This window comes from Hyla sarda, chromosome 5, assembly GCF_029499605.1.
Source record: "Hyla sarda isolate aHylSar1 chromosome 5, aHylSar1.hap1, whole genome shotgun sequence".
Taxonomy (NCBI): domain Eukaryota; kingdom Metazoa; phylum Chordata; class Amphibia; order Anura; family Hylidae; genus Hyla; species Hyla sarda.
The window spans coordinates 359706617-359727141 of NC_079193.1; the positions used below are offsets into that span (position 1 = coordinate 359706617).

Sequence of the window (20525 nt, forward strand, 5' to 3'; positions counted from 1 at the left end):
ATTGACACAATATCTCTCTTCATGTGGCCCATAAAGTAATGGTGGCGAGTGATAACAGCTTCGTGTCCATCAGATGGATGGTTTGGACAGGTTGATAAATGTTCACAGTACATGACCCTTTGCACGGCGTTATCTTATAAGAGCACGAAGGCAGCCAAGTCAGTCTGGAGGAGCTCCTCGCTTTACGTAATAATATAATGTAGTCACGGGTCCGGGAGGTTAAAATTCTACCAAAGAAACACGTCTATCGGGGCAAGCTGGGAATTTTAGTTTTGCAACTGGTTGGGGATCCTAATATATCAATTATTTTTGCAATTTTCCCTGATAATAGAACCTGAAATCTGCTGAGAGTTTATATTCCTTGCAAGTTGCGAATCATCCACTGAGCAGACAAAGACAGAGCCTAGAAGAAAGCACTTACCTTCCTTATGGCTCTGCATACCGCTCAGTGTACATTAAAGGGGTATTGCAGGAATTTTTTTTCATTTGACTATGCTACAGGAGCTGTAAAGTTAGTGTAGTCCATAATATAGTGTCTGTACCTGTGTGTGACGGTTTTCTCACAATTCTTCTGTGATTTTCACCCCAATATTTATTTTTCACAGCATACAAAATGACTGTTGTCTCAGATTTTTTCCAGGTTGCAATGCAGCCGAGACCTGACCTCACTAGTCAGCTGATGACAGGGAGCCTCTCTGCTTCAATGGGTGGAGCGATGGCTTGGTGGGAGAGAGATCAATCTGCAACTCATGCAACAGCTGTAGGCACCCTGATTGAAAACTACAGGTCTTTTGAATGGATGCAGCTCAATGGGTGGGGTGGCTGATGTGTGGGAGGGAGGGAGGAAAATGGAATTATGGGATTTATAGTAAAAAAGAAAAAAAAAAGAAAACTCAAACAGGAAATACCAGTTCATAAAAAGCTAGCCACAGTGTTATGGTAATCTCACAACATAGCCATTTAGCCCCAAGACAAGCGCAGATCCTTCCTAAGCATGTCCATTACTGTCTGCCAGGTACGTACTAAAATCACCTTATGGTGGAGAACCCCTTTAAGGCCCTATAGCAGTGTTTCCTGACCAGGGTGCCTCCAGCTGTTGCAAAACTACAACTTCCAGCATGCCCGGACAGCCAACGGCTGTCCTGGCATGCTGGGAGTTGTAGTTTTGCAACAGCTGGAGGTGCCCTGGTTGGGAAATGCTGACCTGTACAATGGAGGCCAGAGGCACACTAGTTGGAAAACACTGGTATAAAATCACTGCATAAGGTAGTAGAGGATCTACTGGCAAGTAGGAATATCACAGAACTTAGATTACAACTTCACTTTTATTCATTATCCCTATAATTAAATCTATAATGCCAACAGGAAAACAAAATTATCAAAGCATGACAACGCAAAGGTTATCAAAGAAAAAGCCCTTTTCTGCCTCAGTATATACAATAAACTGACCGAATAGCAAAAAGGGCAAATACTCTGAGGCAAAAAGTTATACACAAAATTTAAAAAAATGAGTACAATATACCGTATCTACAATAGCTAGGTCCCTCAGGGTAGTGGGCAGTTGACCTATATGTCCCTAAAATATGTCCAAGGCTAATCCCTTAGCCTAGGTGGAGTTGTTGTCCTGAAAAGGACCGGAACCCTACCTCTATATCACTGTCAAACCCTACCCTGAGGCTATCTAACTAAGGGTTCATGCATTTCAAAATTGCCTGCTGATGTCAGTGGATCCCTGCAGTACCCCATTCATTTCAATGAACTGAGCAGAGTCAGCTAGTATTCAACCCCTATTGCTGCACCAATAGCAGAATATATAAAGGCAGTGCATATGCAAAATGTTAAACATAACTAGTGTGGTTGTCACAATCCACACACATATATTTATATGGAGTAATCTCCATTTATACCACTATAAGGTATACATTTATATAGACATGAAGAGGCCCAATATGCTACCATATACAAGTGCACCCTCACTGTTTTAGTATACATACGTAAATCACAGTAGCCAGAACTAGTACTAGCCAGAAGAATAATACTAAAGAAGAGATAGAATGTAGGGATACCAAGTTGGTATAATACTTACCGTATATTTGAGATGTCTGAATAATGTCAGGCTTTGTGTAACGCCTGCTTTGCCATCTACCAGTTTGTCATGCTTTGTGTGCATCACCTACCGGTTTGACTTTGGTTCAAACTTTAGAGTGGAAGCTAAGTATTCCCCTGGTTTTCACCCTTTATTCCGACCCAGGATGTTTAAGCTGCAGGGGAGATACCTTGTTGCTGTCGCATGAGTGGTATCGATTAGGGGGCAGCTGGTCAGCCTGGCCAGAACGCCCTGGTGCCAAGCATCGGGGTATAGGCAAGAGGGGCAAGTTGATGGTGTAGTTGGTAGTAGTGTCGCGCAGCACAGAACAGAGAAGCAGAGCTGAAATTCTGTTATAGTACGCTGAATCTGTAGCACAGTAGAGCTGAGAAGCTCAGAAGCAGCCAGGCGGTTCAGGCTTGGTGAGAGCACAGGCATGGTTGACAGTCTGGATCATACATTGGAGAATCAGCAATTTACTGAGAGAAAAGACAGAGACATCTTCCGGAAAACAGGCACGGGTCAGCAACATATGTTAGCAGGACAGAATTCAGACACCTTTTGCTAGTAGTAAACTACAGAGTTGCTCAGGCAACACAAGATGGGTGGAGCAACCATATATATGTGAAAACAATGTAAAAATGCAAAAGTAGGGTGCAGCTCACTTTACCTTCCTATAACTGAGGTAACTGCAGTTTTCCAATACCCAGGGAGAAAAGGGGAAAAAAATCAAATAAACTAGAAAGCAGTCCTCTAAGTTATTAGAAATAATTATTAGGTTTATTTTTTTAAATACTTGCTGCTGAAGAAAGGGCCGCCACGCCCTGAAATGCGTCCAGCACCTTTTATTTGAACATTTTAAATATCAAAATTTTCTAAATATATGAGCAGAATTCTATACTATACCTGTCAGAAAACATGTATGCTCCGGAGACAGGAGGATGCCACAAACATTACCAGTGTTTGCTGCCTCAAACCTGGTATTCAGAGACCCCAGCAAAACATCAGGGTGCACCCCAGTCACACTGCTATCTGACGATCTATTCCATTACAGAGCAAAGCTCCGCAGAACATCCTCAGTGCATGAGGGCACTGTTTGACTTGTAGTCCACTGCAATCCTATGAGCAGAACCCAGAGCTCAGCCGAACAATACTCCACATCTGTCCCCAGGTTGTGTGTGGTATTACAACTTTGCTCCATTAATTTCAATGGAACTGAGCTGCAGAACCACCCCCAACCTGGAGACAGACGTGAGTGGTTTTTCTATACCTGGATAACACCTTTAAGAAAACAAATTTTTATCTACATTGCTTTTTGTCCCAAAAAATTTTTTTTAAATAAAAAAAAAATTATAAACCTAATAATTATTCCTAATAACTTAGAGGACTGCTTTCTAGTTTTTTGGAACTTAACCTTATATGTGTGTCTGACAGGGATAAGTGAGGAAAACTTAAGAGACGCAAAGACTGACCCATTAAAAGGGTACTCCGCTGCTCAGTATTTGGAACAAAATGTTCCGAATGCTTAGAGCCTGCGCTGGGAGCTAGTGATGTCATAGCCCCACCTCTCATGACATCACGTCCTGCTCCCTCAATGCAAGTCTATGGGAGGGGGTGTGACAGCCGTCAGGCCCCCTCCCATAGACTTGCATTGAGGGGGCGTATGTGATGTCATGAGGGGCGTGGCTATGACGTCACGAGCTTCTGGCGCCAGATCTAAGCATTTGGAACATTTTGTTCCAAACGCTGAGCAGCGGAGTACCCTTTTAACAGCTAATACTCATGCATGACCCAAAGAGGCCAGAGCAGGAACTGCAGCAATGGTAGAAGCAGCATGAATGAGCCCAGAGGAGGTAGTCTTGGTCCTACAGAGGAGACGTGGAGCAGAGAACGCTGCTTGGGGCCACACAGTACGCTGCTGGAATTACACTTTAACCCCTTAAGGACGTGGAGCAGAGAATGCTGCTCGGGGCCACACAGTACGCTGCTGGAATTACACTTTAACCCCTTAAGGACCCAGCCATTTTACACCTTAGGACCTGGCCATTTTTTGCACATCTGACCACTGTCACTTTAAACATTAATAACTCTGGGATGCTTTTACTTATCAATCTGATTCCGAGATTGTTTTTTCGTGACATATTCTACTTTAACAAAGTGGTAACATTTTGTGGTAACTTGCATCCTTTCTTGGTGAAAAATCCCAAAATTTGATGAAAAATTGGAAAATTTAGCATTTTTCTAACTTTGAAGCTCTCTGCTTGTAAGGAAAATGGATATTCCAAATATTAATTTTATTTTTTTCACATTTACAATATGTCTACTTTATGTTTGCATCATAAAATTGACGAGTTTTTACTTTTGGAAGACACCAGAGGGCTTCAAAGTTCAGCAGCAATTTTCCAATTTTTCACAAAATTTTCAAACTCACTATTTTTCAGGGACCAGTTCAGGTTTGAAGTGGATTTGAAGGGTCTTCATATTAGAAATACCCCACAAATGACCCCATTGTAAAAACCGCACCCCCCAAAGTATTCAAAATGACATTCAGTCAGCGTTTTAACCCTTTAGGTGTTTCACAGGAATAGCAGCAAAGTGAAGGAGAAAATTCACAATCTTCATTTTTTACACTTGCATTTTCTTGTAGACCCAATTTTAGAATTTTTACAAGGGGTAAAAGGAGAAAATGTATACTTGTATTTGTAGCCCAATTTCTCTCGAGTAAGCACATACCTCATATGTCTATGTAAAGTGTTCGGCGGGCGCAGTAGAGGGCTCAGAAGCGAAGGAGCGACAAGGGGATTTTGGAGAGTACGTTTTTCAGAAATGGTTTTTGGGGGGCATGTTGCATTTAGGAAGCCCCTATGGTGCCAGAACAGCAAAAATAACCCACATGCCATACCATTTTGGAAACTAGACCCCATGAGGAACGTAACAAGGAATTAAGTGAGCCTTAATACCCCACAGGTGTTTCACGACTTTTGCATATGTGTTTCCCCCCAAATTTCACATTTTTGCAAGGGTTAATAGCAGAAAATACCCCCCAAAATTTGTAACCCCATCTCTTCTGAGTATAGAGGTACCCCATAAGTTGGCATGAAGTGCATTACGGGCGAACTACAATGCTCAGAAGAGAAGGAGTCATATTTGGCTTTTTGAGAGCAAATTTTGCTCGGGGGCATGTCGCATTTAGGAAGCCCCTATGGTGCCAGGACAGCAAAATAACCCCCCATGGCATACCATTTTGGAAACTAGACCCCTTGAGGAACTTAACAAGGGGTACAGCGAGCATTTACCCCCCACTGGTGTCTGTCAGATCTTTGGAACAGTGGACTGTACAAAAATTTTTATTTGCACAGCCCATTGTTCCAAAGATCCGTCAGACACCTGTGGGGTGTAAATTCTCACTGCACCCCTCATTACATTCTGTGAGTTCTGTAGTTTCCGAAATGGGGTCACATGTGTTTTTTTTTTCTTTTTTGCGTTTGTCAAAACCGCTGTAACAATCAGCCACCCCTGTGCAAATCACCTCAAATGTACATGGCACACTCTCCCTTCTGGGCCTTGTTGTGCGCCCCCAGAACACTTTACGCCCGCATATGTGGTATCTCCGTAGTCAGGAGAAACTGCATTACAAATTTTGGGGGGCTTTTTTCCCCTTTACCTCTTGTCAAAATGAAAAGTATAGGGCAACACCAGCATGTTAGTGTAAAATTTTTTTTTTTTACACCAACATGCTGGTGTAGACCCCAACTTCCCCTTTTCATAAGGGGTGAAAGGAGAAAAAGCCCCCCAAAATTTGTTATGCAATTTCTGCCGAGTACGGAGATACCCCATATGTGACCCTAAACTGTTTCCTTGAAATACGACAGGGCTCCGAAGTGAGAGAGCGCCATGCGCATTTGAGGCCTGAATTAGGGATTTGCATAGGGGTGGACATAGGGGTATTCTACGCCAGCGATTCCCAAACAGGGTGCCTCCAGCGGTTGCAAAACTCCCAGCATGCTTGGACAGTCAACGGCTGTCCGGCAATACTGGGAGTTGTTGTTTTGCAACAGCTGGAGGCTCCATTTTGGAAACAGTGGCGTACCAGACATTTTCATTTTTATTGGGGAGGGGGGCTGTGTAGGGGTATGTGTATATGTAGTGTTTTTTACTTTTTATTTTATTTTGTGTTAGTGTAGCGTAGTGTAGTGTTTTTAGGGTACAGTCACACGGGCGGGGGATTACAGCGAGTTTCCCGCTGCGAGTTTGAGCTGCCGCGCAAAATTTGCTGCATCACTCACTGTAAGCCCCCTGCCCATGTGAGTGTACCCTGTACATTCACAGGGGGGGGGGGGACCTCTAGCTGGTGCAAAACTACAACTCCCAGCATGCACAGTCTATCAGTGCATGCTGGCAGTTATAGTTTTGCAACAGCTGGAGGCACACGGGTTGGGAAACACTGAGTTAGGAAACAGACAATGTTTCCCAACCAGTGTGCCTCCAGTTGTTGCAAAACCACAACTCCCAGCATGCCCAGGCAGCCGAAGGGCATATTGGGAGTAGTGGTTACGTAACAGCTGGAGGAGAACAGTTTGGGGACCACTGTGTAGTGGTGTCCAAGCTGCAGCCCTCCAGATGTTGCAAAACTACAACTCCCAGTATGCCAAAACTGTCCAGGCATGCTGGGAGTTGTAGTTCTGCAACATCTGAAGGGCCAGATGTTACAGAACTACAACTCCCAGCATGCCTGGACAGTAAGGGCATGCTGAGGATGTGTAATTTTGCAACATCTGGAAGGGCACAGTGGTCTCCAAACTGTGGACCTCCAGATGTTGCAAAACTGCAACTCCCAGCATGCCCAGACGCCAAGGGCTGTCTGGGCATGCTGGGAGTTGTAGTTTACAGGGTCCCATTACAGCAATGCATGTCGCTTTACGGCGACGTGCATTGCTGTAAAGGGCCCGACCGCGGCTGAAGATCAACTCACCTATCGCCGCCGCCGCCATCTTCATCGCCGGGATCCAGGTCTTCAGGGACGAGGTAAGTAACGGGGCTGGGCCCCAGCACTCCCCCGTCCCCCGCCGCGTCCTCCGGTCTTCCTCCCGTCCTCTCCGGACTTCAAGGGGCCGGGCCTACATGGCCCCCCTCGACGTTTGCCCTGGATGCCTGCTGAAGCATTTCAGCAGGCATCCGCTTCCGATCTCTGCCCGGGGCGCGGCAGAGACCGGAGAAACACCAGGACGTACTAGTACGTCCTGGGTCCTTAAAGCCTAGGGTGCCAGGACGTTCTAGTACGTCCTGGGTCCTTAAGGGGTTAAGATTTGTTCCTATATCCAAACAGGGAGAGAGATATATCAATGAAGGCTGGAGGGGTGGGGGGGGGGGGGGGGGAGATGCTGCTGAGGACTGTCTCAATAACTTGTAGTTCGGGCTGCATAAGAGTGATGACAGGTCCCCTTTAAATATCCCTCCCTCCTGTCCTTAGTACTTAGATTCTTGGGACTGTACATGCGCAGACCTGAACATTCATTGTCCTTAAAGGATACTCATCATTTAAAAAAATAAATAAATAAAGTGTCATAGGGACATATCAGAAATTTTGAGTCCGGAGAACCCCATGATTAGAACTAGAGATGAGCAAACTTACAGTAAATTCGATTCGTCACAAACTTCTCGGCTCGGCAGTTGATGACTTTTCCTGCATAAATTAGTTCAGCTTTCAGGTGCTCCCGTAGGCCAGAAAAGGTGGATACAGTCCTAGGAGACTCTTTCCTAGGACTGTATCCACCTTTTCCAGCCCACCGGAGCACCTGAAAGCTGAACTAAAGTTCCCTCATCTCTAATTAGAACATTAGGGTACAAGCTCTTTCTCTGCAGTCATCTATGTACTGTCTTAGGTCTGTGTTTAGATCTTTTCACTATGGGGGAGATTCTCAAAAACGACTGTAATTTCTGTCCCAGCGATATTATTCAAACCTTTTTTTTTTTCTCCTCACATTTTCAAAGATCTTTTGTGCTGCTATGAAAATACGTGAGAATTCATTTTCGCACCACTTTTGTTTCTTTTTCGCGCCAATTATTATTTTTTGTTGCAGCCATATTGGATTTTTTTCTGCCAAAATTGTCGATTTTTTTTGCGCCAAATTTTACATCCCTGAAAATTCTCGCAGAAACATCTCATGAAATATTCCATGGTTACTAGTGTCCAGACAAGCGATAGCGGTGTAAATAAAACATTTCTGAGCTTAATGTGAGTGCAGGTGCAGTGACCAAGAAAAAAAATAAAAATAATAATTATATATATATATATTTTTTTTTTATAACATTTTTCAATAATAATTATTTCTTTTTTTAATAATTACTTAAATAACATGTTTTCCCCCAAAAAACTAAGAAAACAAAAACAATAAAACTACCACCATTTCTGTGATTTCTACACGATCAAAAAGCTGGTGTGAAATTTTTTATGTAAATTGGACTCTCGCCCCTTTGAAAATATCATGTAAAGCAGACAATATACGTGGACACGCCCACTTTTACAAAACTGACGTGAAGAGTGTAAACCGAGGCACAAAGCTCTTGTGAAAAATGTGATCAATACTTTTTGGGGGCCAAAATTTTGTCGCGAAATTGATATATATTTTTTTTGGCCCAAAATTCTATGAGAATCTCCCCCTATGCCTTTCAGGAGCAGATGACACATCATTCAACTAAAACTGCTCATACACTCAATAAATGTTGGACAAAATTTGCGCAGATTTTATTTGACCATCTTTTAAAATTATACGCAAATGACCATTCGCAGTGGTCGACTGCAGATCTGTCAAAAATAGAATGTGTCGGATTTTCTCTGGTGTGGTCAGATAGAAATGCTAACATATGGGATGATTGACCAAATTTAACCAATCGCTTACCATTTTTTTTTTTATGTTTTTTCCTGATCGACCTGTCTTCGTCTGTTACTCTATTTGGTTGGATTGACCATTGATGAATTTCAGTGGAGTTATCTAGGGTCTTGCGCAAGTTGACAAATGGACGACTAAATAGGTTATATCTATAGGGAATTTACTTTAATATGGGAACAGGGTATAAATAGTGATTATGACCCATAAAACTGGCCGTTTTTCTGTTAGGTTTATCTAATACCCTGAGCGCTCAGTGAGGATGTGGTGTGATATATACATTATGTGTATGAATAATCTGACCTTCTCATCTTTCAGTGTGGGGGAAGTATTTAGGACATGTTCTGAAAATGTTGTCTTTCCTGATAGGTTCTCTTGATCTGTTTCATAGCTGATAAGGGAAATTCACCTAAAACAACCCTCTAAGTATACACTCCCTCCACCCCTTGTGTCATAATAATACTAAGTGAAGACTATCCGTTCTTCTGTTCTTGTATGGTATCAATACTAATCTGTAAAAATGGAGATAGACTTCCGGCTCGCAATGAGGATAAAATCCCAAACTTTATTCCAAACGTATAAAATCCAAGTGTAGCATAACAGAAATTGTAATAAAAAACACACGAACGAAACGCGCCGACGCGTGACTCGGTGACTCGGACCCAGCATTTGTATCTTCCACGAGGAGAGGTTGTGCTGGAGACATGGATGCATGGAGCAAATGGTGAGCTGATCCAACTTTTGTATCAATACAGTAACCCCCCGACATGCGATGGCCCCGACATATGATCAAATCGACATACGATGGCCTCTCAGAGGCCATCGCATGTCGATGCCAGCATCGACATATGATGCCTTTATATGTCGGGGCCATCGTATTAACTGCTATCCGGCAGCGCAAAATGCTTAAGCTGCTGTCGGATAGCAGTTTAAGCATCCCGGACAGGTTCACTTACATATCCCCGCTGCTCCGGGTCCACTTCGCGATCCTCCGGCGTCTTCTGCATCTTCTCCGGGGTCCGGGCCTCGCTTTCCGGCGTCGTTATTACGTCCTGCGCACGCCGTGCCGGCGCAGCAACGTAATAACGTCACCAGAAAGCGAGGCCCGGACAACGGAGAAGATGCGGAAGAAGCCGGAGGATCCCGAAGAAGATGCCGGAGCAGCGGGACAGCATCGAGAGCCCCTGGGACAGCATCGGGAGCGGTGAGGACGCAGTCCGGAGCGGCAGGGACAGGTGAGTATTAAATGCACTTTTTACATTGCACGAATCCCTCAACATACGATGGATTCGACAAACGATGGGTCGTTTGGAACGAATTACCATCGTATGTTGAGGGACCACTGTACTAATCGTTGTTCAGTAAATCAATCTGCACTTAAAGGTGTACTCCCGTGGAAAACTTTTTTTTAAAATTTTTAAATCATCTGGTGCCAGAAATTTTAAACAGATTTGTAAATTACTTCTATTAAAAAATCTTAATCCTTCAAGTACATTTTAGGGGCTGTATACTACAGAGGAAATGCTTTTCTTTTTGGATTTCTCTGATGTCACGGCCACAGTGCTCTCTGTTGACCTCTGCTGTCCATTTTAGGAACTATCCAGAGCAGCATATGTTTGCTATGGGGATTTTCTCCTGCTCTGGACAGTTCCTAAAATGGACAGAGATGTCAGCAGAGAGCATTGTGGTTGTGACATCAGAGAAATCCAAAAATTAAAACATTTCCTCAGTAGTATACAGCCCCTAAAAAGTACTGGAAGGATTAAGATTTTTTAATAGAAGTAATTTACAAATCTGTTTAACTTTCTGCCACCAGATGATTAAAAAAAAAAAAAAAGTTTTTCATGGGAGTACCCTTTAATACCCAATACTGACAAAGCGAAAAACTAAAATTTATTAAAAAGGAAAAACTAAAATTTAGCATTTACATAAGTATTCAGTTCCTTTGCAACAACACTCACTTGAAATGGGTCTCTGGCTCCTCCCATTTCTCTTGATTATCTGGGAGATGTTTCTAAACCTCGATCGGAGTCACCTGGCAGAATTTGGAATGTCATCGCCCTGTCTATGTATAAGGTCTCATGGCTGAAAATGCATATCAGACCAAAAACCAAGCCACAACGGGGAAAAAACTGCTCGTGTGTGGAGGCATAGATCTGGAGAAGGATGTAATAGAAATTCTCAATAGAAGTTCCCAAGAGCAATAGAAGTTCACAAGAGAACAGCGTCCTCCATATGTCTTATATGATAGAAGTTTGGAACAACCAGGACTTTTCCGTGAGGTGGCTGCCCTATCAAATTTATCGGAAGAGAAGGGCCTTTTGTAAGAGCAGTGACCAAGAACCCAAAAATCCTGTGTGCAGATAGAAGAAACTTCCACCAATCTGGGCTTTATAGCAGAGTGGCATTAGACACATAAAAGCCATCTGGAGTTTGCAAAAATAAGAAAAGAACCTAAAAGTCTCTTATACTCATAGAAACAAGATTGTCTGGTCTAATGAAACCAAGATTGGCATAAAAGTGTCATGTCTGGGGGGATTCCGGCACTGCTCCTCACCTGCCCATAACCATCCCTACTGTAAAGCATGGTGGGGGCAGCATCCGAGCTCACAGTGTAGTAACACCTATTTGACTATTTATTCATACATTTTCAGGAGGAATAACAGAGGATAAGCTCAACATAAAGCCATAAGAAAAGATATTTCTGTTTTTGTTTTTTTTTTTTGCGCTTGAGCGATCAAGCGCAGAAAACCCTGATGAATGCATTCCCATGACAAAGCATTGAACAGTGCCTGCAATTAGTGTATGCAGTATTATAGCCCCTAGAGGGGGCTATAACACTGCATAAAAAAAAAGTTTAAAAAAAAAAACCGTTAATGTGATTTAACCCCTTCCCTAATAAAAATCAGACTCACCCCTATTTTCCCATTTGAAAAAAAGTGTGTAAATTAAAATAAACATATGTGGTATCGCCACGTGCGTAAATGTCTGAACCATAAAATATGTTGTTAATTAAACCGCACGGTCAATGGCGTACACGCAAAAAATTCCAAAGTCCAAAATAGCGTATTTTTGGTAACTGTTTATACCATAAAAAAATGTAATAAAAAGCGATCAAAAAGTCCAATCAAAACAAAAATGGTACCTACAGACTTAAGATAAGGTGTCATTTCTACCCAAAAAATTCGCTGCATAGAAACGGATGCCCCCAAAAGCTACAAAATAGTATTTTTTCTTCAATTTTGTCGCACAATGTTTTTTTTTCCCCGTTTTGCCGTAGATTTTTGGGTAAAATTACTGATGTCATTCCAAAGTTGAAATGGTGGCGCAAAAAAAAAAAAAAAAATTTTTAGGTGCAAAATTGAAAGGGTTATGATTTTTAAAATGTAAGGAGGAAAAAACGAAAGTGCAAAAACTGAAAAACGCTTGGTTCTTAAGGGGTTAACAACTGGTTGCTTCCGATGTCATTGGGGGTGTCTTCTCACCTTTTGATTAATCATTGCTGCTGGAGCTGTGTAGGGAAACATTCTGTGAACTAGGGGGATGGTGCCACTCAGTTGTCAATTTATGCCTACATATCCAAGAAGAATTACAAAGAAATAGCACATCCCAGGTTTCTAAGAAAAGAGGTTTCAAAATTAACCTTTTTATGGGGAATATAAATATTGAGTTGTACTAACATTTTTTCCATATTAATGCTGTACCAACGCATGTTAGAAGGAAAATTCTGGTTGCCCGTTTAGTTCAGGAGACGGGACACTTTGCCCTTTCAGTGAACCGAGTCATCAGGTTTCATGCGGATTCAGAGATTGAGTATAAATGAACTAAAGCTAATGTGTCGCATGGACCGAGCAGCTGTCACATGAATAGTCACTGAGCCAAGTTTGTTTCAGGAAATCTGGGGCTCTCGGATCAACATTTTCCTCCCATCGCTTGCAGTCATGCCCGAATGTCGAGAACGCTAAGTCCAAAGTCACAACTGGAAAACTTTCTCATAGCCTCACTGGCAGGGAAACAGGAAACGTTTGCTTCCTCTTTGGGGCGATCATCTGAGCGGACCTTTCTTGTGTTATCGTCACAGCGCAGTGGGGGCAACACACACGGGTCATTCAGGACATCAACAGCCCGAGCCAATGTTTATTTCTGGATGCATGGGAAGACTTACAACTTTATTTAAACGCCTTATTTTCATACAAAAGAGTTCAGAAGCCACATTCTTTGAACTTCCAAGGAAGGCTTCCTCTCCACAAGGCACAGATCTGTAGGGAAAGTCTTGTCATGTTAACATCAGGAAGGGTGGGAATGCACTCGAATGTGCACTATTCCAGGCATTTAGCTACATTCTCTACATTACTCCTCCTGCCCGCCATGTTTATGTCAGCAAACAGATCTTATACCTCGTACAAGATTCCTTCTCAAGGTAGCAGAAGCATGAACGCAAAGTGCTAGCGCCTTTATGTTATGTTTATCACTTTTTGATCCATATGTTATGCATGTATGTAAGCACCTTTGAGCCATATATGTATGGTAATGCAACATGGCCCAAAATACATGGGCTTAATACATATGTGAACTAGAGTGGCAGATCGTGCACCCTAGCGAGCGCTGGGATAGGTTAACTGGTCTAACTTTTATCCCCCGATCTGCAGCCCTACATTTTAGCTATATTTCCCCGTTGAGCTGTGCCATTGTGCAAATGGCACTTCGAAACACGTTGAATTTGGATTTTGGATTTTGATTAATTTAATACACAATATAAAAATAAAGGGGGTGGTTTTGTGGTCATTCTGCCATATTTATGTATGTTTTTGTTGTTAAATTACACAAAATGTTCCGAACGCTTAGAGCCGGTGCCGGTAGCTCGTGACATCATAGCCCCACCCCTCATTATGTCACGCCTCGCCCCCTCAATGCAAGTCTATGGGAGGGGGCGTGACGGATGTCACGCCCCCTCCCATAGACTTGCATTGAGGGGGCGGGGCGTGACATAATGAGGGGCGGCGCTATGACGCCACGAGCTGCCGGCTCTAAGCATTCGGAAAACATTTTGTTCCAAACGCTGAGCAGCGGAGTACCCCTTTAAGTTGTAGCTTTGACTAGGTTAGGTCCTTCAAATAGGAACCACTTGAGCATAGGGGCAGATAGTAGGTTCTTTATTAGGGTAGCAGCCTTGAATTGTTAGGTCGGGGGGTAAGGGAAAAGTAGGGCCAACTGAGGACTCCCCAAACCATAGCCATCCCACTTTCTACTGTCTATCATTATTAATAAGCATGTACTGCCCATCTCAACAATGACTTCATACCTTTTAGCTTATATTGGTAGTATCATTTTATTTTGCTTTGGTGATCTACAATAACGAGTTTTGGCTAATGAATAAAGGCTAAGTTTTAAGAGGTGTTAGTTTTTCTATTTGGTTAGTGCATTTATGGGCTCAATGGTGTCATAGTAGGGATGATTCCCACTTGAGATCGCACTTTGAGATGAGCCAAAGTGAAGGTACTCTATCAATGAGCAGCTTTTACTCTGGTGTACCGTATGTTTGTACCGTTATCATTTCCAAATGGAAATTGTTAAAAAGCTGTGGGAAAATAATCGTTTATGTGATATCACATCTTACAATTACTAGCCCTATTACAAGGAGAGGCAATATTTGGCTGAATAGGTCTATATCACCCTGTATCACACAAACACTTATTCGTCAGCTGTCGAAAAATCATTGCTCCCCATGCAGACCAACCATGGCAGCAAAGGGCTGCAGCGTTTAATTGGGCAGCCTTCCCGGCATGATGGTCTAACTTCGTAATACGCTTGTCAAACAAGATCTACAAGATTCGTGTCTGCTTAAAGCGTGTATGGACCAGTCTAATAGGGCCCTGAGTCTGCAAGAGAAGCGCCTACACAAAATGGTGCGTTTTCATTTTAATGTAATTGTCGTCTCAAGGTAACACAATCTCACATGTTACTGCAATGTTGAACCCTAAGGGTATGTTCACACTGAGTAATTCCTGCAGAATTCCTTGAGCGGAATTACGCGCAGTGAACATTCTTTGCACGGAAGTCCGCGGGCACTGCGTAGCCGTCAATGGTGATGGTGCAGTGCCGTGCGGTCCTACCGAAAAGTATTTCAGATGGAATCTCCGCTCGCTGAATTCTGCGAGCGAAGATTCCGGAGTGGGAACGTACCCAGTCTATAGCACAAATACCAGTTGTACATGGATTTAAAGGGGTACTCTGCTGCTCAACATTTCAAACAAACTGTTCTGAACGCTGGAGCCGGCACCGGGAGCTTGTGACATCATAGCCCTGGCCCCTCATGATGTCACACCCCGCCCCCTCAATGCAAGTCTATGGGAGGGGGCATGACAGCCGTCACGCCTCCTCCTATAGATTTGCATTGGGGGGGGGGGCTATGATGTCACAAGCTCCCGGTGGCGGCTCCAGCGTTCGGAACAGTTTGTTCCAAACGCTGAGCAGCGGAGTACCCCTTTAATTTTCCCTAGTTCTAAACCATAGCCTCCTGTCTCTTTTTACATACTACGCTTACAATTACCAGAATTTAGAAATAGTCTTTTGCACCCTCTTTCATGGTTATGTAATGGAATGTTAACCCGTTGGCCCAACACTGGTGGTCCTGGATTAATACAACTCTGCATGTCTCCAGTTACTAATGCTTGTGTGTCTCAGATTATGCAAGATTACATATAGAATGAGGTTATATGCCGAACAAGTAATTTATAGTAGTTCCCAGCTAGTTAAATCAAAGTTAGAAGGGGTAGTGCTTAAAACTGAATTTTATTGATATGCATTAAAATACCACCCTATATAGACAAGTGTATTCCCAAGAGAAAAGGTGCTCTCAAAATAATATAAATAGTACAAAAAGATACGGTTGCATCTATAAACAACGGCCAAAAGCTATAATGTATCAGTCATGCAAGATGGTATTACTTAATCGTATGTCAGTAAGGTATTTATGTAGTACCAAATATACTCAAGAAAAATCAGATAAGTACTTATGTATTGTCAGGTATACCCCCAAAAAAATATATCAATATCAAGTCCCAACATACGTTTCTGTCCCACAGTGCTGTTTAAAATATCCAGAGAGGGCGTCCTCAGGGGATCAATATATCTATACCAAGAAATACATATGGGTATATACATATATGCAAGGATACTCACAAGGAGTGCTCACTAGCACTCAGTGTGTGGGAGCATAGACTCACGTGTCTCCCGGATCCTAACAGACCTGCAGTGGCAGGTCAGCGAGTCCGTTCGCCCGCGTGGCGCCACGCGGGCGAACAGATTCGCTGACCTGCCACTGCAGGTCTGTTAGGAATGATTCGATCTGGGCGATACATGAGTCTATGCTCCCACACACTGAGTACTAGTGTGCACTCCCTCTGTATGTGGAAATGCTCCTGAACTGCGCCGAACAGTGTGAACTGGGGACATGTTTTACAATTGTGTTTTATATGCAGACATAACATTGGTCTGAGTCATGCATTAATTCATATGCAGAGAATGTGCTAATTGTTTACTTGTTAAGAGTTTACTCTATACAGCATTTGCTGTGGACTCCATTTATCTTGACATTTTTATTGAGTATCCTTGTATATATGTATATACCCATATGTATTTCTTGGTATAGAAATATTGATCCCCTGAGGACGCCCCCTGTGAATATTTTAAACAGCACTGTGGGACAGAAATGTACGTTGGGACTTGATATTGATATATATTTTTGGGGGTATACCTGACAATACATGAGTATTGATCTGATCTGATTTTTCTTGAGTATATTTGGTACTAAATAAATACCTTACTGACATACGATTGAGTAATACCATCTTGCATGACTGATACATTATAGCATTTGGCCATTGTTTATAGATGCAACTGTATCTTTTTGTACTATTTATATTATTTTGAGAGCACCTTTTCTCTTGGGAATACACTTGTCTTTATAGGGTGGTATTTTATGCATATCAATACAATTTAGTTTTAGGCACTTCCACTTCTAACTTTGGTGTCTCAGATTATGTGCAGAAATGTCCTGATGTCCATCTTTTTCTCACTGATGGTGTTGTCATTTTTCCCTGGCTGTAATAGAAATCTCTCCCCACCTTGACCTCCTACTGAATCCAGGGCTGTGGAGTCGGTAGATAAATGTTCCAACTCCGCAGTTTTTTGTACACCCGACTCTCCGACTCCTCTGTATTAATATGCAAATGTATTTGATACATTCCTTGAAGGAAAGAAAGGCAACATACGTGTCATTACCACAGGACTACTGGCTGGGAAGCCAACAGTCTACTGTATTGAACAGTTTGTGTGCTGATCTCCTGCTGAAGATAGGGCAGTGGGAGCATCTAGGAAGGGGCATTTATTATAAAACATGATTTCCCTAGTAGAATCCCATAGTCATGTTTAAAGTTTAAGCTAACAATCGAGTTTACAAGTTTTTATAGCCTTAGCTGAATGGCAGCAGTTTTTCCAATGGTTTACAGCTTCAGTCTTGAACTATTGACCCTCCATTCCCTTCACTTATACAAGTGTCTTTAGTCCTGCAAATAACATATTTCCTTAATCCCTTATCAGTGAGAGGCTAGGTTACCCATGGGTTCCCTGTAACAGCAGAACACAACACTATGGAAAGTATAAGTATTGCCGCTCCTAATTGTGCGTTGTGTGCCATATAGTGAAGCACATGAAAAGCTTCTTCACGGTCACTTAACGTGTTTGTTTTGCGGTTACGTGCGGCACTGCATACATTGGTCTTTATTCTTACAGTAGAGAAGTCATTAATTATAACTTTTTGTGAATTGGGACATTTAAACTTGCTTTTTTTAAATTACAATCTAAATTTTGTAGGAGTCGGAGTCGGTGCATTGTTAGCCGACTCTGACTCCAGGTACCCAAAGTTTTGTCCGACTCCACAGCACTGGCTGTATCTGTGTTAGATTTGTGTTACACTCATCAGCCAATCAGAAGGAGGCAGAGCCAGTGGAGCGGGAAAGCATTGGGATTAACTAATGATGATACTGGTGGGGGGTTCTCATACTACCTGTAGACAAACTTTAGTCACAGATCACAATGGAGTGATCGTTTCCTGTAGGTACAGACTTACATATGATTCTGGGGCTCTTGTTTAGACAGGTGCTTTCACTTTATTCACATGTTCATCAGAGGTTTAATCAAAAATGACATAATAGTGCAGCATGCAGAGCTTTTTTCGTTTGATTAAATGCTGGAGACCAAATAAACCCGATTGAGCTAGGGATGGACTAATGCCAATGGTGTCCAATATGTAAGGGATCCGACCCTACTGGTATTCTCAATGTTTTTTTTCCTATGACGGAGCAGAGCAGTAACAACACAAATGTGAACAGGACCTTAAACAAGTAGTGCAGTGAAATATAGGGGATAAGTTATAGACTGCTGTGGCCCCGGCATTCTGCCAGAAGCGGCCGTTCCAACCCCCACAGGAAGCCACGGCCGACATGACCCCTACAAGTATCTCTATGGATACATGGAGTGGGCATGTCGGCTGCTGCTCTGTGCTGGGTTGGCACGTCCCCTCCCAGCAGACTGCCAGGGCCCCATTCAGAAGATGGCGAAGGGGTCCCAGTGGATAGGGGATAAGTTATTCTTCACTACTCAGATTAATCAAACTCCTTTAAAGGGGTTATCCCAAGATATCTGGAAGCCCCATAGAGAACAAATGGAGCAGTGGCAATGAGGGTGGTGGGCATCCGACTAGAGATGAGCAAAGTTACAGTGATTCGATTAGTCGCGAACCTCTCGGCTCGGCGGTTGATGACTTTATCCTGCATAAATTAGTCCAGCTTTCAGGTGCTCCGGTGGCTGGAAACCCTCTCCTAGGACTGTAACCACCTTTTCCAGCCCACCGGAGCACCTAAAAGCTGGACTAATTTATTCAGGCTAAAGGCAGCAACCGCCGAGCCGAGAAGTTTGTGACGAATGGAATCACTGTAACCTCGCTCATCTCTACAGCCGACAACTATCTTTTAAAATGATGCACAAAAGATTCAATGACCCCACAAACAAGTGTTTGCTTATTCCTCGGCCGATCACTGTCCTTTTGATAAGGGCTGATTATCGGGAATGATCGTTCCATGGAACGTTAGCTTGCCCAATAATCGACCTATGTAAAAGAGCCTTTATTTGACGGCCGTGTTCCATAATGTCTCTATTGTTTTTGTTTAACGTTGTATGCAAACAAGCTCCCTGCAAAAGGAAGGAAAAAAACTGGACGAGACCTAATTTGCATACTTTATTATTCTCATTTTACACCTTCAGATCCCCTTAAAGGGGTACTCTGGTGGAAAACATTTTTTTCAAATCAACTGGCTCCGGAAAGTTATACAGATTTGTAAATGACTTTTGTTAAAAAATCTTAATATTCCAGTACTTATCAGCTGCTGTATGCTCCAGAGGAAGTTGTGTAGTTCTTTCCAGTCTGACCACAGTGCTCTCTACTGACACCTCTGTCCATGTCAGGAACTGTCCAGAGTAGGGGCAAATCCCCATAGCGAACCTCTCCTGCTCTGGACAGTTACTGGCATGGACAGAGGTGTCAGCAGAGAGCACTGTGGTCAGACTGGAAAGAACTACGCAACTTCCTCTGGAGCATACAGCAGCTGATAATTACTGGAAGGATTAAGATTTGTTTAATAGAAGTAATTTACAAATCTTTTTAACTTTCTGGCACCAGTAAATAATTGTTTTCCACCGGAGTACCCCTTTAACAAAAAAACAGTGCCCTGTAGAGTTTGTTCAGCATAGATCAGTGGTCTCAAACTGTGGCCCTCCTCAGGAAGTTGTGTAGTTCTTTCCAGTCTGACCACAGTGCTCTCTACTGACACCTCTGTCCATGTCAGGAACTGTCCAGAGTAGGGGGCAAATCCCCATAGCAAACCTCTCCTGCTCTATACAGTTAATGGCATGGACAGAGGTGTCAGCAGAGAGCACTGTGGTCAGACTGGAAAGAACTACACAACTTCCTCTGGAGCATACAGCAGCTGATAAGTACTGGAAGGATTAAGATTTTTTAATAGAAGTAATTTACAAATCTGCTTAAATTTCTGACACCAGTAAATAATTGTTTTCCACCGGAGTACCCCTTTAACAAAAATCAGTGCCCTGTGGAGTTTGTTCAGCATAGATCAGTGGTCTCAAACTGTGGCCCTCCAGATGTTGCAAAACGTCAACTCCCAGCATGCCCGGACAGCCGTTGGCTGTCCGGGCATGCTGGGAGTTGACGTTTTGCAACATCTGGAGGGCCACAGTTTGAGACAACTGGCATAGATTGTGCACATCTTTCATATTTTTGTCATATGTGCTTCACTTCAGTTGAATAGGAATAGCTCTTTATTAGATGTAATTTTTTCTATTTCCAGAGAAATCTAATTGCATTAGGAGAATGTGTGATTCCATCTCTGTACATTCGATATCTCACTTGTTACTGTGGAAATGTCCTCCAAGCTGAGCGTTGTGTTACTTGCTGTTCCCGGTTACCTTTTATTGGT

At 42.8% G+C, this 20525-nt stretch overlaps 1 protein-coding gene across 2 annotated transcripts in view; it reads left to right on the forward strand.

Annotated features, from left to right (window-relative positions):
* NSMCE2 (NSE2 (MMS21) homolog, SMC5-SMC6 complex SUMO ligase) overlaps positions 1-20525 on the forward strand; it is a 335532-nt gene that overhangs the window by 135988 nt on the left and 179019 nt on the right. The gene's annotated exons all lie outside the window — the stretch shown is intronic.